The sequence below is a fragment of the Lepisma saccharinum genome, chromosome 28 (assembly GCF_977018435.1).
Source record: "Lepisma saccharinum chromosome 28, izLepSacc3.1, whole genome shotgun sequence".
NCBI lineage: Eukaryota > Metazoa > Arthropoda > Insecta > Zygentoma > Lepismatidae > Lepisma > Lepisma saccharinum.
The window spans coordinates 2315480-2343279 of NC_139256.1; the positions used below are offsets into that span (position 1 = coordinate 2315480).

Consider the following 27800-nt stretch of genomic DNA (forward strand, 5'->3'; position numbering starts at 1 on the left):
CGTTTTCTTTTCTTTTTCAGGAATGTGCCATGGGTCCCGAAATGAAGCTATTTTATTTGCAGTTTGAATTCACAAGGTAAGATCTCTTGTTTGATACTAATTTGTGAGAATGCGAGGACTTTTGTTTATCTGTTTAGATGGATGTGCGAATATGAATATGAAGTGGTTCGCGGCCATGGAGAATGAACTTGGAATATTGCTGCCATATTTCCATCTGTGGGAGCAATTTTTGGTGTTTAAAGTCGTCTTGAAGGGAAGAGCCTTTGCAAGCGTTTTATGTGGTTTTTCGTCACTTTCAAAAATATTAGATCATTGAAATAGAAGTTGACAGCGATGGGAGTTCCAAAATAGTCGACACAAGACGTGAATATGTCAATGTAGTCAGATTTGACTCTGTTCTGGGCCCATAATTTTTCTCTTTCTTTATAGCAGGGATTCACATGCCAAGAATGAAATATATACTTATCTTCCGCTAAAAATAACATTTTTCTGTCGCTTTTATTTATGAAACAAAAACAAACAAACATATATATATATATATATATATATATATATATATATATATATATATATATATATATATATATATATATTGCACAATGTTGGTTCCACAGTCCACGTATTATAAGCTGCGGTTGCTTTGTGCGGTTTCTTCGCTCTTATCGGTATCCGCTATCACCTTTCCGCTCGTTCTCTCACTTCCCACAAATATCTCCCCACTCGTTGCACTATCTCACTTATGATTCCTCTTCTATCTTCTACCACTTCCACTATTTCCCTCCCTGTTACGTTCTTAACCCACTTGCCTCGCAAATCACGCGCAGAGGGGCAGGCAGATAGCAGATGCTCGTCCGTCTCTCCCTCCCCGCACAAAGAGCATATCGTTTCCCCTGCTTCATTCTTACTTGTTTCCAACCCCCAGTCTGAACCATGCTAACCCTCCCCTTTCCTTTTTGCCCACTACATTTATGTATCTTGCTTTGCCCCATTCCCTTGATTTCAGTTGGTTCCTTAGTGAAGTCTTCGTCTGGCAGTCGAGTAGTATTTCTTGCCTGTCTATGTCCAGCAGTCTCTCTCTGATTTGGTTTTCTACTGATATAGCTACCCTACCTCCCGTTTCCCACACCCACCCCATCCCAATAGAGTACAACATGTTTTTTATATTCCTCGCCCAGTTCCGTGTATTTTCTTCTCTTACTTGCATTATCACACAATGGCCCTTCAGTGTCGTGTTACCTTCCCTTGCCAGCTGAAGCCAATACTTTAAAGCTCTCATCCGAGCTTGTACTGTCTCTCTGTTTAGACCCAATTCTTTAAGTACTCCCCAATTGGCAGTGCTTCTACTTACACACATCACTTTTTTTTGTAGAATTCTGTTTGGATGTTTGTCCCTATCCTGGACAAGGGTCAGTCCAAGCTTGACCATCCTTTTCGGTTTCTTTCAGGTCTATTTTACAGTAGTATTGGCTTTCCTACAGGTCCTCTACCACCCAACAAGTATCCCGTAAACTTTTCTACCCTTCCCGCTTTAATGAATTATTATAATATCAGAGGATGAAGAAAGATTTTGGTATGTTCTCCTCTCACTGTTGTTTGATCTCTTTTGGGCTCAAATATCCTTAAAGAGTTTATTTAAAAAAAATTAAACTCTGTTTCACGTTGTTCTGAATAATATCTACAAATTGTGTCCGCCACCTCCTCTTCGTGGGGCTGTTTTCCGCCTATCTCCTTGGACGGGAATTCCTGCTTCCTGTGATAACATTTTCCAAGGGATTTGTTTACGTTCCAGAACAACGAACTCAATAGCAAAATCGGATTCAGCTGTTCCCGGTGCGAGGCTCCATTGTGGCTTCCATCAAAAGGACTCCCAAGGCGAGCTGAAAGGTAAATACGCGCAAACTTCTCTTTACGAAAACGTTTCCTTTTTGTTTGTGGTCCAGTCTTTGATTCCTCTCGCAAAGTGCATTGTCCTCTTCGCGTTTTTCAACCGGCAACACACACAACTCCTTACAGGCGTGACTGTACGCGCATGAAGAAGGTTTTTTTATTGATTGAGTTGGTGTTTTAAGTCCACTTTATTCACAGTAAGGCTAATTGGGACTGGACCTACAGTTTTAAGTGGGATCCGAACCACTATGTTCCTCCAGCGAGTATCGAACCCGGGACTCCTTGATTACAAGGCAACGACGCTACCTTGATATTTGAAATAGTTGCCCAAATTCTTCTAGGACTTGCTTTCCGCCGCCATTTAAAAAATGTTGTCCGTCGTGTTGATTTTTATGAATTTAGTTTTCGACCATAAATCCCAACCAATCAAATTATTTTAAAATTTTCCTAAAATTGAGCAATTTTCTCATACTTTCTTAGTAGCGTGAAAAAACAATATTAAATTATTTGTGAAATCATTTTTATTCGAGAATGAAATGATATGCAGAAAATACATTAAAAAATTTAAATAAAATCGGTGTAAATTGTTTAATCTTTAGAATTAGCTTTAAATAGAAATAGGTATCTTATACACAATGTAGAAATTGGTTTGTTATCAATGATAATGAGAGTGCATAATTATCCTTGCTTATTGCCAAATATGTTTTCTATTAGATATCTAAATACAAGATGGCAGACATTTTTTCAAAAATCATTCGTTGAATTTGGGTGATTATTTGTTGGTCAGTGAGGAGACATTGGGCAGGATTCCGCAAGCTGTAAGAAGCAAACCTTTGGATTTGGATGGGGCGCGAAACGAGGAAAGAAGCTGACACCCGAAGACAGGTTCCCCGGTTCAACGGACATCGCTGTTGCCACGTCCGCGGTTTCGTAATGTGAATTCACACATAGGTGCCGACTCCATGGGGCTTGTGGGCAGAGCCCCCAAACAATCTTGCTTAAGAGGATCTAATGTATTATTTTGCTTCTCTTGTAAAGTTTGCACAAATTTTGTGCCACATGAACTTAACTTTCAATATACATTTGAAATGTTCTAGACCATCAACTTTGGGGGCTGAGACCGCTAAACCATCAACTTTGGGGGGGGGGGACACATGACTTATTATTATATACTAAGTATGTAATTATGAGTATTTTTAAAATTTTTACTAAAAAGAGTTTCAAAAGAGGATGTGCTTGAACTAGGGTAGTGGATGGGACGTTCGGGCTACAAATGGCTCTCACATGACATTCAGAACGAGATCATTCATATATTAGGGAGATCTGTTTTGCGCTCCGTGGTAGCAGATATTAAAAGTCTGGAATATTTTGCTATTATGGTTGACGAACCTTGTGACATATCCATCCGTGGACAATTAATATTCTGCATTCGAACTGTGAATAAAAATTTTGATATTTTTGAGGAATTCATGGGCTTTTATGAGATTCCGAACACTGAGGCCAAAACTTAAAAAGGGAGAGAGTGAATCATTCATTAATTCATTTCAATGAACAGAGCCCCCCCCCAATAATTTTGACAAGGCGGCGCCCCTGATTCACAATGATAATGTATGTTAAAATAGATGCAAAGCAAGACCAATATTGTATTTGTAAGACTACCCATTACTAAGAAAAAGTTGTTTCGCAAAAGGAACGAGAACGGTTTTTTGACAATTTTTTTAAAAAAATCGAAAATTAAGAATTGTGTTTAAAACCTTTCTGCTTGCACCCTGCTAAAATTTCATAACGATCCGACGACCAGTTTTTGATTTACATGATTTCAAAGAGAGCGATCGTTTGCAAAACTCAAAAACCCGAACTTTTTTTCGTGCTCGTGACGATACAAAATATGAAGCAAACTCGAAAAAAAATTTGGTTAGCATAGATTAACGCAGAATTGAATCGGGTAAATTTTGATGTAACTCTTTTTTATGTACATCTATTGCTTAATTTAGAGTCTAAACTCGAGTATGTACGAGGGTTGGGGAGTAAGTCAAGGCAACCCAGTAATAATTCGACAATCGAAGGATGTATTAAAAATTTGTTATATACAACTGAAAGAGTATCCATTACGGATATTTTGTTGGTAGGAATCTTGAAAGAAAACCCAAGGAACCCTGTGACATACACATGTTACAAAAACTTGTCTGATTATGACAAACCTTCGAAATAATCATTGTCCACAGCACGCTGCGCAGTAGGTCCCGTACACAAGCTGTCTTGTGTGGCCTTGCATTATCGTGGAGTATGATTGCATTATGCAGTAGATCTGGACGCTTCTCCGTAAAGGCACGTCGTACTAGATGTCGCTGCAGGAACTCTTCCACATGGATGGCAGCGTGCTGTGGGCAATGCGGGAGATTATTTCGAAGGTTTGTCATAATCAGACAAGTTTTTGTAACATGTGCACATGTGTATGTCACAGGGTCAGACAGGTTTTTGTAACTTGTACATTCATACATGTGTATGTCACAGGATTGCTTGGGTTTTCTTTCATGATTCCTACCAACAAAATATGGATACTCTTTCAGTTGTATTGTATATAACAAATTTTTAATACATCCTTTGATTGTCGAATTATTACTGGATTGCCATGACTTACTCCCCAACCTTGTATAATTTTTAATCCGACAGTAAGCATAACTGTTCTATCATATGCCACGATTCGACGCAGATCTTCTCTTCCCCTGTGCTTTTATAACGACTCGGTATGCAGATACTGTGCAGAGATTTAAAAGGGCGGAAGGATTTTGTTTCTCTCTCTCTCTCTCTCTCTCTCTCTCTCTCTCTCTCTCTTTCATTTTGCTGTTTTTCTCTTTTGGCCTTTCTTCTCTTTTCTCTCTATTGTGTTTTATTTTTGTCTCTACCCTCTTTACTTATATTTCGTGTTTCTCTTTTAATCTTCTGTCGTTTTCTCTCTTGTTACTTCTCTACTCTGTTATCATTCTTTTTTTTTCTTTGTCTCCATTTTCTTCCTCTCTCTTCCTTGTCTGCTCTTTCTCTCTACACATTTTTCTCCCCTCCCTCTCTCTCTCTCTCTCTGTCTCGCTCCATGTTTCTCTTCTCCTTTTCCCCTTGCATATTTCTATTCCTTTTTTCGTTTCTTTGTCCCTTATCTCTCTTCCTTAACCATATTTCTCGTTTCATCTCGCTATATATCTCACCCTCTTTTTTCTATTCATGTTTCTGTTTTTCCGTGTTTCTGTTCTCTCTCATCTTCAACGTTTGCAGGTCATAAACCTAGTTGGCTCTTATTAAATCCAGTCGGATTAAATTCCTGCTTTAAGCCTTAACTTTAATATAGCTCAACTTTATTTGTGGAGAGCTTGAGGCCGTGCTAGTCAGTGCCAGTGAGATTAGCTGCTGTTACTAAAAAAAGAAGCTCCATAAAAGTTTTACTGCTGAGCTGCTTGTCAGGTGTTTATGGGGGAGAGATTCGTGCAGCGACAGCGAACCTCGACTGATACGTGTGATTGCCAAGGGAACAGTGGTGCCAACTCTTGGAACACAATAGTAGCTAAATCCGCCCTTACATCCAAGCAGACGCGAGTGAATTTCCCATTACTTGAAATCTAAATAATGCCCTGCTTACCCGATATGCCATTCATTGCACATGCTTATTGATATTATCAGGTTTCTCCCATGAATCTGATTTTATTATAATAATTGTGAGAGCCGCGGTACCCTACCTAGTTCGAATCTCGGGGTAGGTGCTTTGGACCAGGAACGTACTGAAGCGTCGTCCTCTCTTCTACGCAGTGTGCACACTGGAAGTGTATTCTTGTAAGCTAACGATGCTCTGGCGACGTAGCCTACAGCCAGTATTATTATATGTGCCGTTCTGTTTTCCCGTGTCTTGTTCAAATCATGGCCTACATTCGTATTAGTAAAATATCTCTCACTTTAATGCATTACGTTTAATGTTAATATAGTGGCCAAGGAAACGATTCCTCAAAGGACTGGTCCGCTACTGAGCAATTTGCTCTGAGTTTTCCTCGCAGAGTAACCCTTTCAGCAACAACTTGACGATTTTCCACGAATTCCTGCTCCTGCCACTAGTTTCGGCCACTTTCCCCTTTAGTTGGCAACTCTGCGAACGCACCTTCCTTCCCTCGCGGCTCCGAAATAAACGATTCCGAAGCACGTGCTCCCTCATTGATCAGGAGGCAAGGATTCTGCATGGAGGTTCGTCTGGCGGGGCGTCTGGTGCTACTCCAGGGCCACTGACCTGGACCCATTCACCCGCTCGGAGGGATTTGGCGGGAACGCAGGACCAGCCCCAAAAGCCTCTGTTGCAGTGAGCATCAGATAATGCGATGAGGGCTCACGCAGTATTAATCCAACTCTAATTGAATTTAATCATATTTATAAATGCCATGAGGCAAGTTTTTCGCAGTTTAGCTTTTAAGGTTTGTCGAGAAGTAGAATAATGTTGTTATTTTTACAGAAGTTTTCTTTGAAATGATAAAATTGTAATGTACTAAATTACATTGGAAAATTCGTAAAATGATGAGGGGGAAGAAATGCAGGACCGGAACCTTTTTTCTCGCAGAATTTAAATTCGGTACATGTTGCGTATTGTTTCATTGAAAAAAGGTTCCTGGACCGTATTATAGGCGAGGAGGGACAATTTCCCCTAACTCGCTGGGGCAGCTGCCGATCACTGTTGCCAACTTCGCTCTTTTGGAGCCAGATCTGGCTCTTTCGTGCACTCGTTTGACTGTGAACTGTGGCACCCGCCCTCTGCCCCACCATGATGCCGCCACCACTGGCTGCAGCCCATAAAGACCAACCTTTGTACATTTTGCACGTTACGTGATATTCATATATAGGCTGCACCACCCACCCCTCAGGCATTTTTATGTATAGTGCTGTGGCTAAGGTGAAGATGACAATATTATTATCAGGGAATCCATTATTTTCGATTTCATATGAACATCATTGAATTATTGAGATAGGTGATGCCGTCAAATCTAGGGGGTGAAAACTAAGAATAAATTGCCAGCACTTTAAAGCTAACGGTAATAGCAGCGCCCCCCCCCCCCCCCTCTGACACCTAAAATTACCTGAGGAGGCACTTCATGCAGCCTTCGTTAATCTAGATCCTTGAAAGTCATATTTAGCTCTATTAATAGTGAAATGTAGCTCCTTTATGCGCATCAGGTTTGGCAACACTGCCACGATAGCCGTATGAGGTAAGGAGAAATGCATTAGGTTTAAGGGACCATTATTTTATTCGTTCTCTCGGGCATATCAAACACCCAATGACGTAGAATAGTACGTGCACGGAAAAAGGCCACGTTGAACTATGTCATAGTAGTAGGAAAAGTGGAAACTCCCATTTGATTAGCCGTAACTTGAAGTTGATTTCCCATAAGGAATACATGGGATTTTGTAAACACTTATTAATCATATATTTCAAACATCGTGTCTAGCTTAGGCTACTAATCAACTTGAGAAACAGTTTCCACTTGCAACGTGGAGGGAAATTCATACTCTCTCGCATACTAAACCCTTTTCTAAAAAGCAGTGCCCAATCCGACGATATTGAAATAAATGCACAACTAGTGCGTAATTGTCCCTCATCGCCTTAAATTCAGCCGGAAAAGAGGTTCCTGGACCCATAGGCGCCGACTCCATGTGGCTTGGGTTGGCTCGAGCCCCCCCAATGTTAATGATGTGGGAGCAGAGCCCCCCAAATAATTTTGCTTAAGAGGATCTAATGTATTATTTTGCGTCTCTTGTAAAGTTTACTCTGAATTGTGCCACATGAACTTAACTTTAAATACACATTTGAAATGTTCTAGACCATCAAATTTGGGGGCTGAGACCACTATACCATCAACTTTGGAGGGGCTATGAACGGAGACAGAAAAACACATGGTTTATTACTATATATTACTAAGTATATAATTATGAGTATTGTTAACATTTTTACTGAAAAGAGTTCCAAAATAACGAGGTGATATGACAATTATACCAGTATGTTGTTTAGTGAATTCTGAACAATTTGAGGTCGTAAACACGGCTTTCAGGCAATATTGATATGTAGGATATTTAGTTATCCTCGAAATCTCTTCCTCTAGTCCAAAGAATAAGGGGAAAATAATTCTAAAGTCTTTGAGTTTATTCAACACTGGCTTGCAGTATAGTACGCAAGGAAAGCTTATGAAACGTCTGTATTGCGAAAGCGAGAACGGCTATGATCAAAGGCATTATTGCTAAATCACGGCGAGCTATGTGTTTATTTATTATTGCAAAATTAAATTTAAAAAGTAAAATATTGTAGCAAGAACAAAAAAGTAAAACTATATTTGCCTGCGATTTGTTTTAGCATTTATGTAAATAATTAAATAAAACTGTTAAATATTGTAAATATTCGCTATTTTTATGGGTACGTCAACACTCAGGTTCTTTGCACCCGTCACATGTCCTTCCTTTACAAGTCTGTTGCGGACATTAAAACACACACATGCCCTTTCCGGGACTCGAACCCGAGACCTCTGGATCAAAGCGAGTTGAACCCACCACCCAAGACGCTCGGCTACCGAGGCCGGCATAAAACTGTTATGTTGGCCTCTTAATGTAAATACATAGCCTACTTTTACATAAAATTGTTAACTGTTATCTAAAAAACAAATGAGCAGACACACGTTTTTCATGTTACATATCATTTGCATGAGGAATGTAATAACTGCTTAAAAACTGCTATACGAAGACGTAATTTTTATTTTTAAAAAAGGGAGGGAGGGAGTCATTCAGTCATTTATTTCAGTGATCAGAGCCCCCTAATAATTTTGACAAGTCGGCGCCCCTGCCTGGACCTAATTGAAATATTTTACATATAAAAAAATCATTACGCTCCACAACCTATTTATGATTGCAGATTTTCTCTCCCGGACCGGAATTGAATTTATTTAAAATTCCTGGACCTTTAACAACCATGATTCCAGATAATGATCGCGGTGAGTACAGTGGGATGCACAAGTATTATTTGGCAAATTGTCCACGACTCGTTTCATTAATTGTACTTTTAAGAACTGGACAATAGCTTCTACGGCGCTATGTTTCAATTGTTGAACTTTCATTGTTAAAACAAAGTATTAACATTGTGATGGACAATTTGCGTGGCAATACTTATGCACATTTTACAAGCAACCCGCAGTGCCTAGCCCAACTCGCTGTCCTGTTCCGCTCCGCAGATAAGAATTTTAATGCGTAAAATGCAAAAAGATTGAACCGTTTCCAGGAGGGCGTGATGAGGAGTCTTTCCGTAACTGTGCAGTCGACGTGACTTGGTGGACGGCCAGAGGGAAACAATGGGCCTCCGGTGTCGCCATCTGCATGCTGGTCGCTTGTAAGGAACTACGCAGGCGCCAAGAATGTCATTCACACGGATGCTTGCATTGCCATCGAGGCAAGTGCATTCGTGTGCTTCATCAAGTGTAGAGAGAGCTCTCCTCTTCTCTCTCCTTTCTTTCTTATGTCTGTCAACCTGTAGTAGCACCATTTTGAATTCGAAAAAATCCTATGCCAGGATGATCTATGGGTTTTGTATAGTTTTGAACAACCTTTAAAAAGTTTTGAATCCGATTCAGTTTTTCGTAATAACGAATTCAAAAATGCTACTACAGGTTGACGCCTCAGTAGCACTTTCACCAAATTCAACGGAAACGATGCCATTTCGTAGTCTAGGTTATGTATCGTTTTGAACAACCTTCAGAAAGTTTTGAATCCGAAGGACAACTTCAAAAATTCAAATTCAAAAATGCTACTATAGCAGCACTTGTTTTGAATTCGAAAAATTCCTATGCCAGGATGATCTATGGGTTTTGTATAGTTTTGAAAAACCTTTAAAAAGTTTTGAATCCGACTAAGTTTTTTGTAATAACGAATTCAAAAATGCTACTACAGGTTGACGCCTCAGTAGCACTTTCACCAAATTCAACGGAAACGATGCCATTTCGTAGTCTAGGTTATGTATCGTTTTGAACAACCTTCAGAAAGTTTTGAATCCGAAGGACAACTTCAAAAATTCAAATTCAAAAATGCTACTATAGCAGCACTTGTTTTGAATTCGAAAAATTCCTATGCCAGGATGATCTATGGGTTTTGTATAGTTTTGAACAACCTTTAAAAAGTTTTGAATCCGATTCAGTTTCTCGTAATAACGAATTCAAAAATGCTACTACAGGTTGACGCCTCAGTAGCACTTTCACCAAATTCAACGGAAACGATGCCATTTCGTAGTCTAGGTTATGTATCGTTTTGAACAACCTTCAGAAAGTTTTGAATCCGAAGGACAACTTCAAAAATTCAAATTCAAAAATGCTACTATAGCAGCACTTGTTTTGAATTCGAAAAATTCCTATGCCAGGATGATCTATGGGTTTTGTATAGTTTTGAACCTTTAAAAAGTTTTGAATCCGATTCAGTTTTTCGTAATAACGAATTCAAAAATGCTACTACAGGTTGACGCCTCAGTAGCACTTTCACCAAATTCAACGGAAACGATGCCATTTCGTAGTCTAGGTTATGTATCGTTTTGAACAACCTTCAGAAAGTTTTGAATCCGAAGGACAACTTCAAAAATTCAAATTCAAAAATGCTACTATAGCAGCACTTGTTTTGAATTCGAAAAATTCCTATGCCAGGATGATCTATGGGTTTTGTATAGTTTTGAACAACCTTTAAAAAGTTTTGAATCCGATTCAGTTTTTCGTAATAACGAATTCAAAAATGCTACTACAGGTTGACGCCTCAGTAGCACTTTCACCAAATTCAACGGAAACGATGCCATTTCGTAGTCTAGGTTATGTATCGTTTTGAACAACCTTCAGAAAGTTTTGAATCCGAAGGACAACTTCAAAAATTCAAATTCAAAAATGCTACTATAGCAGCACTTGTTTTGAATTCGAAAAATTCCTATGCCAGGATGATCTATGGGTTTTGTATAGTTTTGAAAAACCTTTAAAAAGTTTTGAATCCGACTAAGTTTTTTGTAATAACGAATTCAAAAATGCTACTACAGGTTGACGCCTCAGTAGCACTTTCACCAAATTCAACGGAAACGATGCCATTTCGTAGTCTAGGTTATGTATCGTTTTGAACAACCTTCAGAAAGTTTTGAATCCGAAGGACAACTTCAAAAATTCAAATTCAAAAATGCTACTATAGCAGCACTTGTTTTGAATTCGAAAAATTCCTATGCCAGGATGATCTATGGGTTTTGTATAGTTTTGAACAACCTTTAAAAAGTTTTGAATCCGATTCAGTTTCTCGTAATAACGAATTCAAAAATGCTACTACAGGTTGACGCCTCAGTAGCACTTTCACCAAATTCAACGGAAACGATGCCATTTCGTAGTCTAGGTTATGTATCGTTTTGAACAACCTTCAGAAAGTTTTGAATCCGAAGGACAACTTCAAAAATTCAAATTCAAAAATGCTACTATAGCAGCACTTGTTTTGAATTCGAAAAATTCCTATGGCAGGATGATCTATGGGTTTTGTATAGTTTTGAACCTTTAAAAAGTTTTGAATCCGATTCAGTTTTTCGTAATAACGAATTCAAAAATGCTACTACAGGTTGACGCCTCAGTAGCACTTTCACCAAATTCAACGGAAACGATGCCATTTCGTAGTCTAGGTTATGTATCGTTTTGAACAACCTTCAGAAAGTTTTGAATCCGAAGGACAACTTCAAAAATTCAAATTCAAAAATGCTACTATAGCAGCACTTGTTTTGAATTCGAAAAATTCCTATGCCAGGATGATCTATGGGTTTTGTATAGTTTTGAACAACCTTTAAAAAGTTTTGAATCCGATTCAGTTTTTCGTAATAACGAATTCAAAAATGCTACTACAGGTTGACGCCTCAGTAGCACTTTCACCAAATTCAACGGAAACGATGCCATTTCGTAGTCTAGGTTATGTATCGTTTTGAACAACCTTCAGAAAGTTTTGAATCCGAAGGACAACTTCAAAAATTCAAATTCAAAAATGCTACTATAGCAGCACTTGTTTTGAATTCGAAAAATTCCTATGCCAGGATGATCTATGGGTTTTGTATAGTTTTGAAAAACCTTTAAAAAGTTTTGAATCCGACTAAGTTTTTTGTAATAACGAATTCAAAAATGCTACTACAGGTTGACGCCTCAGTAGCACTTTCACCAAATTCAACGGAAACGATGCCATTTCGTAGTCTAGGTTATGTATCGTTTTGAACAACCTTCAGAAAGTTTTGAATCCGAAGGACAACTTCAAAAATTCAAATTCAAAAATGCTACTATAGCAGCACTTGTTTTGAATTCGAAAAATTCCTATGCCAGGATGATCTATGGGTTTTGTATAGTTTTGAACAACCTTTAAAAAGTTTTGAATCCGATTCAGTTTCTCGTAATAACGAATTCAAAAATGCTACTACAGGTTGACGCCTCAGTAGCACTTTCACCAAATTCAACGGAAACGATGCCATTTCGTAGTCTAGGTTATGTATCGTTTTGAACAACCTTCAGAAAGTTTTGAATCCGAAGGACAACTTCAAAAATTCAAATTCAAAAATGCTACTATAGCAGCACTTGTTTTGAATTCGAAAAATTCCTATGCCAGGATGATCTATGGGTTTTGTATAGTTTTAAACAACCTTTAAAAAGTTTTGAATCCGATTCAGTTTTTCGTAATAACGAATTCAAAAATGCTACTACAGGTTGACGCCTCAGTAGCACTTTCACCAAATTCAACGGAAACGATGCCATTTCGTAGTCTAGGTTATGTATCGTTTTGAACAACCTTCAGAAAGTTTTGAATCCGAAGGACAACTTCAAAAATTCAAATTCAAAAATGCTACTATAGCAGCACTTGTTTTGAATTCGAAAAATTCCTATGCCAGGATAATCTATGGGTTTTGTATAGTTTTGAACAACCTTTAAAAAGTTTTGAATCCGATTCAGTTTTTTGTAATAACGAATTCAAAAATGCAACTACAGGTTGACGCCTCAGTAGCACTTTCACCAAATTCAACGGAAACGATGCCATTTCGTAGTCTAGGTTATGTATCGTTTTGAACAACCTTCAGAAAGTTTTGAATCCGAAGGACAACTTCAAAAATTCAAATTCAAAAATGCTACTATAGCAGCACTTGTTTTGAATTCGAAAAATTCCTATGCCAGGATGATCTATGGGTTTTGTATAGTTTTGAACAACCTTTAAAAAGTTTTGAATCCGATTCAGTTTTTCGTAATAACGAATTCAAAAATGCTACTACAGGTTGACGCCTCAGTAGCACTTTCACCAAATTCAACGGAAACGATGCCATTTCGTAGTCTAGGTTATGTATCGTTTTGAACAAGCTTCAGAAAGTTTTGAATCCGAAGGACAACTTCAAAAATTCAAATTCAAAAATGCTACTATAGCAGCACTTGTTTTGAATTCGAAAAATTCCTATGCCAGGATGATCTATGGGTTTTGTATAGTTTTGAACAACCTTTAAAAAGTTTTTAATCCGATTCAGTTTCTCGTAATAACGAATTCAAAAATGCTACTACAGGTTGACGCCTCAGTAGCACTTTCACCAAATTCAACGGAAACTATGCCATTTCGTAGTCTAGGTTATGTATCGTTTTGAACAACCTTCAGAAAATTTTGAATCCGAAGGACAACTTGAAAAATTCAAATTCAAAATGCTACTATAGCAGCACTTGTTTTGAATTCGAAAAATTCGTATGCCAGGATGATCTATGGGTTTTGTATAGTTTTGAACAACCTTTAAAAAGTTTTGAATCCGATTCAGTTTTTCGTAATAACGAATTCAAAAATGCTACTACAGGTTGACGCCTCAGTAGCACTTTCACCAAATTCAACGGAAACGATGCCATTTCGTAGTCCAGGTTATGTATCGTTTTGAACAATCTTCAGAAAATATTGAATTCGAAGGACAACTTCAAAAATTCAAATTCAAAAATGCTACTATAGCAGCACTTGTTTTGAATTCGAAAAATTCCTATGCCAGAATGATCTATGGGTTTTGTATAGTTTTGAACAACCTTTAAAAGGTTTTGAATCCGATTCAGTTTTTCGTAATAACGAATTCAAAAATGCTACTACAGGTTGACGTCTCAGTAGCACTTTCACCAAATTCAACGGAAACGATGCCATTTCGTAGTCTACGTTATGTATCGTTTTGAACAACCTTCAGAAAGTTTTGAATCCGAAGGACAACTTCAAAAATTCAAATTCAAAAATGCTACTATAGCAGCACTTGTTTTGAATTCGAAAAATTCCTATGCCAGGATAATCTTTGGGTTTTGTATAGTTTTGAACAACCTTTAAAAAGTTTTGAATCCGATTCAGTTTTTCGTAATAACGAATTCAAAAATGCTACTACAGGTTGACGCCTCAGTAGCACTTTCACCAAATTCAACGGAAACTATGCCATTTCGTAGTCTCGGTTATGTATCGTTTTGAACAACCTTCAGAAAATTTTGAATCCGAAGGACAACTTCAAAAATTCAAATTCAAAATGCTACTATAGCAGCACTTGTTTTGAATTCGAAAAATTCCTATGCCAGGATGATCTATGGGTTTTGTATAGTTTTGAACAACCTTTAAAAAGTTTTGAATCCGATTCAGTTTTTCGTAATAACGAATTCAAAAATGCTACTACAGGTTGACGCCTCAGTAGCACTTTCACCAAATTCAACGGAAACGATGCCATTTCGTAGTCTAGGTTATGTATCGTTTTGAACAACCTTCAGAAAGTTTTGAATCCGAAGGACAACTTCAAAAATTCAAATTCAAAAATGCTACTATAGCAGCACTTGTTTTGAATTCGAAAAATTCCTATGCCAGGATGATCTATGGGTTCTGTATAGTTTTGAACAACCTTTAAAAAGTTTTGAATCCGATTCAGTTTTTCGTAATAACGAATTCAAAAATGCTACTACAGGTTGACGCCTCAGTAGCACTTTCACCAAATTCAACGGAAACTATGCCATTTCGTAGTCTATTTTATGTATCGTTTTGAACAACCTTCAGAAAGTTTTGAATCCGAAGGACAACTTCAAAAATTCAAATTCAAAAATGCTACTATAGCAGCACTTGTTTTGAATTCGAAAAATTCCTATGCCAGAATGATCTATGGGTTTTGTATAGTTTTGAACAACCTTTAAAAATTTTTGAATTCGATTCAGTTTTACGTAATAACGAATTCAAAAATGCTACTACAGGTTGACGTCTCAGTAGCACTTTCACCAAATTCAACGGAAACGATGCCATTTCGTAGTCTAGGTTATGTATCGTTTTGAACAACCTTCAGAAAGTTTTGAATCCGAAGAACATGTTCAAAAATTCAAATTCAAAAATGCTACTATAGCAGCACTTGTTTTGAATTCGAAAAATTCGTATGCCAGGATGATCTATGGGTTTTGTATAGTTTTGAACAACCTTTAAAAAGTTTTGAATCCGATTCAGTTTTTCGTAATAACGAATTCAAAAATGCTACTACAGGTTGACGCCTCAGTAGCACTTTCACCAAATTCAACGGAAACGATGCCATTTCGTAGTCTAGGTTATGTATCGTTTTGGACTACCTTCAGAAAGTTTTGAATCCGAAGGACAACTTCAAAAATTCAAATTCAAAAATGCTACTATAGCAGCACTTGTTTTGAATTCCAAAAATTCCTATGCCAGGATGATCTATGGGTTTTGTATAGTTTTAAACAACCTTTAAAAAGTTTTGAATCCGATTCAGTTTTACGTAATAACGAATTCAAAAATGCTACTACAGGTTGACGCCTCAGTAGCACTTTCACCAAATTCAACGGAAACGATGCCATTTCGTAGTCTAGGTTATGTATCGTTTCGAACAACCTTCAGAAAGTTTTGAATCCGAAGGACAACTTCAAAAATTCAAATTCAAAAATGCTACTATAGCAGCACTTGTTTTGAATTCGAAAAATTCCTATGCCAGGATGATCTATGGGTTTTGTATAGTTTTGAACAATCTTTAAAAAGTTTTGAATCCGATTCAGTTTTTCGTAATAACGAATTCAAAAATTCTACTACAGGTTGACGCCTCAGTAGCACTTTCACCAAATTCAACGGAAACGATGCCATTTCGTAGTCTAGGTTATGTATCGTTTTGAACAACCTTCAGAAAGTTTTGAATCCGAAGGACAACTTCAAAAATTCAAATTCAAAAATGCTACTATAGCAGCACTTGTTTTGAATTCGAAAAATTCCTATGCCAGGATGATCTATGGGTTTTGTATAGTTTTGAACAACCTTTAAAAACTTTTGAATCCGATTCAGTTTTTCGTAATAACGAATTCAAAAATGCTACTACAGGTTGACGCCTCAGTAGCACTTTCACCAAATTCAACGGAAACGATGCCATTTCGTAGTCTAGGTTATGTATCGTTTTGAACAACCTTCAGAAAGTTTTGAATCCGAAGGACAACTTCAAAAATTCAAATTCAAAAATGCTACTATAGCAGCACTTGTTTTGAATTCGAAAAATTCCTATGCCAGGATGATCTATGGGTTTTGTATAGTTTTGAACAACCTTTAAAAATTTTTGAATCCGATTCAGTTTTACGTAATAACGAATTCAAAAATGCTACTACAGGTTGACGCCTCAGTAGCACTTTCACCAAATTCAACGGAAACGATGCCATTTCGTAGTCTAGGTTATGTATCGTTTTGAACAACCTTCAGAAAGTTTTGAATCCGAAGGACAACTTCAAAAATTCAAATCCAAAAATGCTACTATAGCAGCACTTGTTTTGAATTCGAAAAATTCCTATGCCAGGATGATCTATGGGTTTTGTATAGTTTTGAACAACCTTTAAAAAGTTTTGAATCCGATTCAGTTTTTCGTAATAACGAATTCAAAAATGCTACTACAGGTTGACGCCTCAGTAGCACTTTCACCAAATTCAACGGAAACGATGCCATTTCGTAGTCTAGGTTATGTATCCTTTTGAACAACCTTCAGAAAGTTTTGAATCCGAAGGACAACTTCAAAAATTGAAATTCAAAAATGCTTGAGCAACCTTTGAATGGTTTTGAATCCCAATCAGTGTTTCAAAATGACGAATTCAAAAACGTTTCTTCAAATTTGCAACTCAGTTTCAACAAATTCTAACGTTGAATTTTCCATTTCTTAATACACTCAGGACTGTGCATATTACACTAGAAATTGTTTCATCTTAACACGTAATATTGCAGGAGCGTAATACTGATAAAATAATGTGGACAGATATAATGTTTATGAGTTTTACAAGCACGTATTCTCTGGCCCTCTTACTCTCATTCTCTCTCCTATTTTTTTGTTTTTCTTTCGCCTTTTCTCTTTGCTGCTGCATCACTTCTTATTTACCCTTTTCCACCATTGTCCTCTGCTTGTAATCCAACCACATCGCGCTAAGACTCCAGGTTTCCCAGGTTCGAATCCTGGCCTGGGCATGAATGTTTGGAGTGTCCATTCATCAATTTCATCACTTATCCCCATCTTCGCAAGTTAGCCAAAAGTGGCACAAATAGCGAAGCAAAATAAAGCAAATCAATAAAGCAATCAATTGTATTAAAGCCCTCTCTCCCGCTTTCACCGTTTTTCTAATATTCTTGTTATCTGTCTCATTTTTAGTATCTCTATCCATTCCAATCTAGAAAGAAGTAGGGAAGGGACTCGATGTTGTCACCTGTTGTAAAGCAGCTTGTCTACCATTCCTATCTCTCCTGTTTCAATCTTCACATAATCTCCCTATTTCTCTCCCTCTTGAGTTTCCCTAGCTCCTGTCTCGGTGGCGGAATGCACAGCTCGTTTCTCGGTTTTGAATCCCGGCCTGGGAATAGGTGTCCCTTCAATCAATTTCATCTTAGCATCACTCATCTTCATCTTCGCGATTAGCCATAAGTGGCAGAAAACCGAAACAAAATAAAATAAATCAAATGAAATTTTCCTAATCTTCATTGTATCCCTGTCCATGTATTTCAGTTGCTCGCTGTAGACTTTTTCTCTTTAAGTTATATTAGTATATTAGGTGAACCAAGCAAATTACATTAATTGATATGAATGATTTGTATCATTTAGATTATTATACTGGCTTTGAGTTCAGATGTCAAAGGTTTGTTAGTCCGCAAAATGCAGTCTAGGGTGTACTAAGTTAGCATTTAGGGAACAGATTAGAGTATATTGTTTAATTCATGCGACAATTTTGAAAAATATGGAAAATTTTCTTTACAAGTGCAAGTGACACCCAAGTTATACTATAGCCGTCCGTAGGAGAGGAGCAAGGTTTCTCACTTCATGATGTGACCTTTGACTTCGAATACCTAGCAAAGCGGATCTTCAATTTTGGTGGGAATAAGGTATGTTATACAGTTAAGTGTAATGTCTGTTTGATGTACGTTTCATTTAGGGGTTGATTTGAGAACAGGTATAAAACAAATCTGACAGTAGTATATGCTACATTGAGTGAAACACCTTAGAACGTAGTCTAGTAATGTCGTCTGGGCAACTAATTGCAACAGAAATGAAACTAACTGCCTCCATAGTAAAAAAAAATGTGACGAATCCGATTTTGAAGAGTTTACAACTCTCTAATCTGTAACTTCGACGACATCTTGAAAAAGGGCGCCAAGATTTAGCGTTGAAAATTTAAAAAAAGAATATCTCGAAAACGGTGAGTTGTGCACTAAAACTGAAGATAACCAAAATTAAAGAGCAGACCATTTGATAACTTATGGTTTTTGTTTGATAAAGTTATCTTATATCTTAATTGAATTAGAAAGCTCCAATTATTTACTTTAATTTGTTAATTAGAGTAAAAGTTGATTTCTTTATTTGATTTATTTTACTTCATTTTGTGCCAGTTTTTGACTAATTGCGAAGATGAAAGATGTTATGATGAAACTGATGAATGGACATTCATAAACATCCATGCCCAGTCCAGGATTCGAATCCGGGACCCCTGGACCTCTGACGTCGTAGTGCAATTTGCTAACTACTCCCCCAAGGGGCCCGACTACAGTAAAAGTTGGTTTGTGACATAAATAACAGCAAATATGTAACAAACTATGTAATATATGTCCTGAAGACACTGAACAAAATAAATATATATATAATATTCTGGATATATTTGTGTTGAATGCAGATACATAACATTCAGATGAGCGTCAACGTGTGTTTTATAGCGACATGTTAATACCTCGTTTATGTGAAAATGTGAAGTTTAATGTAAGCGAAAGAATGTTATATATTATCGCATTTACAAATAAAATATAAATCACACTGCCAACACACTCAAAGACTTTGTGAATCCAATCGAAATTGTAACAATATCTACAGCTGAATGTGAAAGCGGGGTCAATGCTATGAATCTAGCTTTATCAGATGAGAGAAATCAATAGAAACGTTTCTTTTTATCGAGTCCAAGGATCCCAGTGCCCTTCACACAGCAACTGGTTAACTATCAGACCTGCAGGAACAGTCCCATTCATTTGTCTAATCAGCAGATTTATATGATTTTTCCTATAGTTTGATTTTAGAATTTAACTTTGAATGTTTATAGTTTGATTTTAGAATTTAACTTTAAATGATGTTAATTTGTGTTCCATGTGATAACAAAACTAGATTTTAAGCAATTAACATGGAATTAATAGCACACCTAATTTATAGATAAAAGAGATAGTGCATGCGAGGTTTCAATTAATAGAAACCTGTGTGTCTTGGAAACTACTGGCACACACCTACAAGCTTACTCAGATAGTAAACTCACAACCTATTCGAAATATTACCGAGATGAGACGAGCCGAAACTTGTCACAATCTCGTTTCGTCTTGTGTATGGTGAGGCCCTTCTCCTTGTTTGTGTTTGTTCTCGTCTGAGTCTATACTCATTAGTTTGTTAAAACAATCTAATCGGGACTGAACCAGGCGATTAAATTGAAATAGAAATACCTATCTGCAAATAATTTATCTGATAAAAGTATGTGACCTTTTTAATTCATTTATATATGCATACAATGAGGAAAATATCAATTCTTCTTAGTGATGGAATACAAAAAGTTACAATATATATAATTTCATAGGTAGTAAAAATTCCTACAATATCTTTTGTGTGAATTGTGTAAGTACGGTATTTACTTTCGGAAAATTATTTTTAAAAAAATCTGAGGGAAAGAAGGCCTGCAGCATAGTCTTCTGAAACAAATTTGCATCTTATCAAGCAATAGACGCAGTGCGGTATCTACAAGTCTTGGGCCCCCCCGCAAAATATTACCAAAGGTTACCCCCCTACCTCCACTCACCTACACACACCCACCCAACTCAATTTTTTTAAAAATGGCAAGGGGGTTATTTTCTCACACCTGGAAAATGATGCATTTGTTACAATCATGCAGTCATATTTTTTTCCTGATTAAAGATAGGTTGAAGAAACCTTCACCTCTGCATTTCTCGTAAAATTCTAGCCTGATTTGATTCTAGTCTGACTGCCACGCGGGAGACCCAGGGTGGGTGATCTAAGGTCGTAATTTTTCCGGCTTTGTCCCCGTATAAAGCGACTCTAGGGCCCACCCAACCTCAAATCAAATGGAATCTGGCCGGGGAGTAAAGGCAACCGCAGCGTGGTGCTGATCACATCATCTCCAAGATGGCTGACATCGAAAATCTGTGAGGCCACATTCCCTAAATGTGCCTTCATAGCACGGTGCTATATGCACAGGGAATATAATTTTTCTTTTACCTGTATATATTGTATTCGTTTCTGTACCTCTGAGTAACTAAGTTTGTATTTTTTCCATAGCCTATGCATATATTAACCCTCCACTATGACAATGGCTGAGGTCCCCCTAAAGGCTTGCTTGTCTCCGCCCCCCCTTGCACTGCGGGGTTTTGCGGCTTGTAGATGCGGTACTGAATCGACGTAATATCCTGTAACTACACTTCTTCATATTACACCATTACACACCCATTTTAAACAATTTTCATCTCTTTAAAAAATGTTTACAAGAGCGCAGATAAAGTGAACTAACTACCACAATATTGTAGAATATGTTCACAGTGCTTTGAATTATTTTAAAGAAGAAGGTAATGTTTGTAAACAATATACACTTTAAATGTAAATTAGAAGTGTTCCATAGGACAACAGTCTCCCCTACCGAACTTTTTATTCTGCTATTGCGGGCGAGAATCTGAAATTTCTAAAATAATGTTTTAAAAATCCCACAGAGGATGTTCTTTGAATTCAACAATACGTTTTAAAGAAAACTTAACAGAAACATTCCTAACATTCCTAAGACTTGGGTTCAATCTCAATAACGACACCTTCGATACCATTCTTTAAAGGCGATAAGTGTATCGAGGCAATTTGAAAAACAAGAAACGAAAGTACTTTCTAATCAGCTGAATAATGACCACTGCTTTCTGTTCGATACATTTACTTAATTCAATTCAGCCTATAGAATTTTTCCACGTTCCTTTAGTACAGTCAGATATACTTTTTAGGCGTACATTTGACATGCAAAGTGGACCAATTGTAGTAAATATTAACAGAACGATATTTTTGTATTTCCATAGAGTGCAGGAAGATATACGGTAAAATACGAAACGAGCGAGCGCACATACCAATACAAAGAAATCCCTAAAATAGAAGTTTCAGACCTGGAAACAAAAATACAGTGTGATTGCCATTTATGTAAAGGCGTTGAAAGGTTTCAACTCTGCCGCGTTAAACTTCTCTTTTATTTTTTGATACTAGGTGTGAGTTGTAGAACAATACAACTTATTGACGCATATAGTATATCCAATGATGACAAATCTAAACCACTACCGCAATAGTCCACCACTCCGTCTCAAATTACGACCCAATTGTTAACAGCTATGTATTGTTAGATCGATAGTTACTTATAGTTTTGAGACAGACAATACAATCATACAGAATCGAAAACATTGAAGTAAACATTTTCCCAAAAACAGTTTCCAAACGGAAGAAGGTAAGTCGTTATTCTGTTAATGTGTTACGTGCTACCGTGACTGCAAGATGTTGTTAATTGTTCTCCAGAAACACGTGCATTAGCACTACACCGGACTGGGGCTGCCAAGAGGTCGGTGGCAATTTTTCTCAACAGGGCGCTGATTGCCAGGAGTTGACAAAAACGTGGGGACAAAAATGTGTTTTCGGAAAAGCATTGAGAGGGCGTACCAGGATTTTGGCGGGTGTCCCGGTGGGCCAGTCTGGGCCTGCATTAGCACCAGTATGAAAATGGAAACATGTCCGTTCCTTGTAGACTAAAAGGTGGAGCTAGGAAAAGGGTTGTTTTGTAATTCTTCTTGAAAGCAGGATTTCTTCAAATTAGAACTCGGAAGCACTTCAAGATGGACAGACGTAGCTACTCCTATGTGGATGGATCGAGAGAACTTTGAGAAGTGAAGGACAGTACTGAACACAGGAAAATCAGAAGTTAAATCAATTTTATATTTAATTTACAGGGTGTCGCAAAACAACTTCAACAACGCTTGGGTGCTGGTAGATATCATAAAAAAAGTAACCTTTCCTAATATACTTTTCCTCGAAAGCGCTTAAAATCTATCCTGTATGTATGCAACCCAATACAGGAAACGACCGCCCTGACATAACTTCCAGGGGAACGCGGCAGGGTTGCCACTAGTGTCACTTGTCAGTCTTCCCTGAGCTAAATTCAAAAGAATAATGTTATTTGTGATGTTGTAAGTAGTATTTACAGTACTTACAAACTTACCAATGCAAAGGATTTGAAATAAATGAGGACTGAAATTCAAGAGTGTTGAGTTGGGTTGAGTTGGTGTTTTAAGTCCACTTTATGCACAGTAAGGCTAATCGGGACTGGACCTACAGTTTAAAGTGGGATCCGAACCACTTGAGCCTCCACCGGGTATCGAACCCGGAACCCCTCGATTACAAGGCAATGACGCTACCACTGTCAAGAGTGTTGATTCTAATAAGTACTGTAAATATGTAATTCTTACAACATCGCAAATATCATTACTTTTTGTATTTAACTCAAGTAAGACTGCCAAGTGACGCTAGTGGCAACCCTGCCGCGCTCCCCTGGAAGTTAAGTCAGAGCGGTCGTTTCCTGTGGTGGGTTGCATACATACAAAATAGATTCTAAACGCTAAAATTACATTTCAAAATGTTTTGCTGCTCGTTTGCTTCCATCCATGAAGTGTGAAACCTTGCTCCTCTCCTACGGACGGCTATAGTATAACTTGGGTGTCACTTGCACTTGTAAAGAAAATTTTCCATATTTTTCAAAATTGTCGCATGAATTAAACAATATACTCTAATCTGTTCCCTAAATGCTAACTTAGTACACCCTAGACTGCATTTTGCGGACTAACAAACCTTTGACATCTGGACTCAAAGCCAGTATAATAATCTAAATGATACAAATCATTCATATCAATTAATGTAATTTGCTTGGTTCACCTAATATACTAGTATAACTTAAAGAGAAAAAGTCTACAGCGAGCAACTGAAATACATGGACAGGGATACAATGAAGGTTAGGAAAATTTCATTTGATTTATTTTATTTTGTTTCGGTTTTCTGCCACTTATGGCTAATCGCGAAGATGAAGATGAGTGATGCTAAGATGAAATTGATTGAAGGGACACCTATTCCCAGGCCGGGATTCAAAACCGAGAAACGAGCTGTGCATTCCGCCACCGAGACCGGAGCTAGGGAAACTCAAGAGGGAGAGAAATAGGGAGATTATGTGAAGATTGAAACAGGAGAGATAGGAATGGTAGACAAGCTGCTTTACAACAGGTGACAACATCGAGTCCCTTCCCTACTTCTTTCTAGATTGGAATGGATAGAGATACTAAAAATGAGACAGATAACAAGAACATTAGAAAAACGGTGAAAGCGGAAGAGAGGGCTGTAATACAATTGATTGCTTTATTGATTTGCTTTATTTTGCTTCGCTATTTGTGCCACTTTTGGCTAACTTGCAAAGATGGGGATGAGTGATGAAATTGATGAATGGACACTTCCAAACATCCATGCCCAGGCCAGGATTCGAACCTGGGACACCTGGAGTCTTAGCGCGATGTGGTTGGATTACAAGCAGAGGACAATGGTGGAAAAGGGTAAATAAGAAGTGATGCAGCAGCAAAGAGAAAAGGCGAAAGAAAAACAAAAAAAAATAGGAGAGAGAATGAGAGTAAGAGGGCCAGAGAATACGTGCTTGTAAAACTCATAAACATTATATCTGGTCCACATTATTTTATCAGTATTTCGCTCCTGCAATCCGGACAAAATTATAAGGCGTGGCCCCTTTTCTAAGGTACTATCAACTTCAATATTACGTGTTAAGATGAAACAATTTCTAGTGTAATATGCACAGTCCTGAGTGTATTAAGAAATGGAAAATTCAACGGTAGAATTTGTTGAAACTTATCCTGAGTTGCAAATTTGAAGAAACGTTTTTGAATTCGTCATTTTGAAACACCGATTGGGATTCAAAACCTTTCAAAGGTTGCTCGAAACAATACAAAATCCACAGATCATATTCGTTTAGGAATTTATCGAATTTAAAACAAGTGCTGCTATAGTAGCATTTTTGAATTTTGCTACGTCTGGTTCGTGGGTAAGTTAAGGTAAGGCAAGGCTCCACGTTATGGGCGCCACCAAATGCTACGCCCTTTGGGGGTACGTGCTTGAATGTTCTTTACCACGGCTACAGATATCTTTATCTCAGGGGGATAGGTTCTTTATTCGAGAATTCCAAATAAGAAAGCGCTTTATAGCCAAGAGGATATAGTTAAATGCGGATCTATATTCTGAAAACTATACACAATACAGAGAAAATATATAGCGAAACTTGTATATACATATATATGTGTAATCGAAAGGAAATCCTCTTCTTCTTTTCTTCTCACAATTTTGGGGTAAAGGCTTCTTCTTCTATTCTTCCTTCTAATTTGGGAAAAGGCTTCTTCTTTTCTTCCTTCTATTTTTGGTAAAAGGCTTCTTCTTCTTTTATCAATCTCCTCTATGGTAATAGGAAGGTTTCTTCTTCTTTCATCAATTTCTTCTATGATAAAATATGGAAAGGCTCGTTCTTCTTTCATCAATTTCTTCTATAGGAAATAAAAGCTTCTTCTTCTTTCGTCAATTTCTTCTATGACAAAATATATGAATTGCTTCTTCATTCTTCAATTTCCACTTCTTTTCTTTGGTAAAAGGATAATCTTATTTTTCTTTCTTCTACCTTTTATGACAATCTCTTTCTTCTATTTACAAAAAATAGTCATCCCCTTTTATTCATCGCTGTTTCTTATTTCCTCTATTCATATCAATTCTTATTTCTTCTTTCAGCAGCAATTCTTATTATCTTCTATATTCCGATGAGATATTCTTATATTCTCGATAAATTCTACTATTTGTATCTTTCCACAGCAAGTTCTTATTTCTTCTATTCTTCTTTGCCACTTGAAAAAGCCTTATTTCTCTCATTTATCGCAAATATTTATCTTTACCATCTCTTCTCAGTAATATAGACAAATCATTATGCTGCATTCCTTGTAGAGAATTGAACCAAAGCTATAGAGGATTTTTAGGGGCGTCTAATCTGACAATAGCGCCTCCTCCTAAAACAACAACCAAGGAAAATAACCAGGATCGCTAATAACAAGCGCTGCCGATGGCCCAGTGCGACTAATAAAGAGCGCAACCGTAAAGTGCTTCGGGGCGTCTAATTTGACAACACCGCCACCGGGGACAAGCAACCAAAACATGGCGACGTTCTCCTCGCCAGAGATTCAAAAATAGATAAATTTCTGAATTAATTTGCTCACTTAATAACTTTCCTAATTGTTTCATATATGAGCATGTTCTTAATTATCTTAATTTGCTATATATAACATTTTATTCACTCATTCTATAATTTTTATAATCTAACTACTAACTAACTCCCTAGCCTTCTTAAACCCGAAGGTTCATGGCTGCAGCCACACAGGCCTTACATCTTTCCCTATCTTGAGCAAGTTCTATATACTCTTTTCCATCCCTACCGATTTCCCTTAGGTCCATCTCAACGTTGTCCCTCCATCTTCTTCTTGGCCTTCCTACAGGTCTCTTACCATCAGGTTTCCCAACAGGAATCCTGTAAACTCCTCTTTCCTCTCCCATTCGTGCCACATGGCCGGCCCACCTAAGTCTTCTAGATTTAATTATTCTAATAATATCTGGACATGAATACAAATTATGTAGTTCTAAATTATGTACCCTTCTCCACTCACCTGTCTCCTCATCCCTTTTAGGTCCAAAGATTTTCCTAAGGATCTTATTTTCAAATACTCTCAATTTATGTTCTTCTTTCAATGTAAGGGACCAAGTTTCACACCCATATAATACTACAGGCAAAATTACTGTTTTGTATATTTTAACTTTTAGTTTCTTAGATATTAAACGAGAAGACAAAAGTTTATGAAGAGAGAAGTAACATGCATTTCCTGAATTAAGCCTACTTTTTATTTCCTCTTTAATATAATTTTCATTTGTTAATATTACTCCTAAGTATTTGAATTTGGAAACTGGTTCAAACAAGTTGTTATCAATAATTAGATTTTGATTATTACGTAACACTTGGTTTCGGCCTGTAAGCATATATTTAGTTTTCTCTTTGTTAACTTCCAAACCTATCTCTTTAGCATTTTGAAAAATATTTTAGCATTATTCTTAATTGTATTCACATCATCCCCCAGTAAGTCTACATCATCTGCATATGTTAACAACTGAGTCACACCATTTAATTTTAGTCCTTTAGTTTCTTTTACCTTCCTAACAGCATATTCTAAGGCAAAATTAAAGAGCAAAGGAGATAATGCATCTCCTTGTTTTAACCCATCATGAATTGTAAATTTGTCACATATATTAATACCCACACGCATTTTACTTTCTGTTTCACTGGTGCATATTTTTATCATACTAACAAGCTTCTTAGGTATTCCAAACTCTACTAATATATTATATAATTTATCTCTTTTGACCGAATCATATGCTTTTTTGAAATCAATGAATATCTGATGGACATTTTGATTATATTCCCACTTTTTTTCCAAGTGTCTGTCTGATGTGAAAAATTTGATCTGTAGTTGATCTGTTACGTTTAAATCCACATTGATAATCACCTATAATTTCATTAGCATATGGGGTTAGTCTTGTTAAAAGAATATTAGATAATATTTTATATGTTGTTGAGAGTAGAGAAATTCCACGGTAATTATTGCAGTTCATTTTATCACCTTTTTTAAACAAAGGAATAATTATGGATTCTTTCCACTGTTGAGGGATTTCTTCTTTATTCCATATTAAACAAATTAATTTATGAATTTGACATATTAATGAATTTCCACCATGTTTAATTAACTCAGCTGGTATTAAATCAATGCCAGGTGCTTTGTTATTCTTTAGCCTTTTAATAGCATCTTTAACTTCAGTCAAGTTAGGTTCTGGAACTAAAGGTTCTGCTGTGTGTACTTCATTTACTTCTGATTTATCTCCTACATGGACATTTAAAAGGTCATTAAAGTAGTTCTTCCATCTATTTAGAATATCGCTTGGGTCAGCTAGAAAATCACCGTCTTTATCTTTTATCAAGTTTACTTTAGGTTGCCACCCCTTTCTAAACTCATTTACACCTTTATATAAATCTCTGATATTTTTGTTTTTGCTGTTTGTTTCAATTTCGTTAATTTTGCTTTTCAAGTAATCTCTTTTTTTACTTCTAAACGTGCGGTTAACTTCTCGCTTTATTCTATTATAATTGTTTAGATTTGTATCATCAGAGTTATTTAACCACCTAAGTCTAGCCTGATTTGTT

At 37.0% G+C, this 27800-nt stretch overlaps 1 protein-coding gene across 3 annotated transcripts in view; it reads left to right on the forward strand.

Moving 5' to 3' along the window:
- The window catches only part of DAAM (disheveled-associated activator of morphogenesis-like protein), a 460107-nt gene that overhangs the window by 63741 nt on the left and 368566 nt on the right, over positions 1-27800 (forward strand). For 2 of the 3 annotated variants that reach the window (XM_083114203.1, XM_083114204.1), the window contains exon 2: positions 21-76. The gene's annotated coding sequence lies outside the window, so the exon portion shown is untranslated. Of the gene's footprint in view, positions 1-20; positions 77-1827; positions 1885-27800 lie in introns of those variants that run through there. The other variant, XM_083114205.1, reaches the window with a different exon arrangement.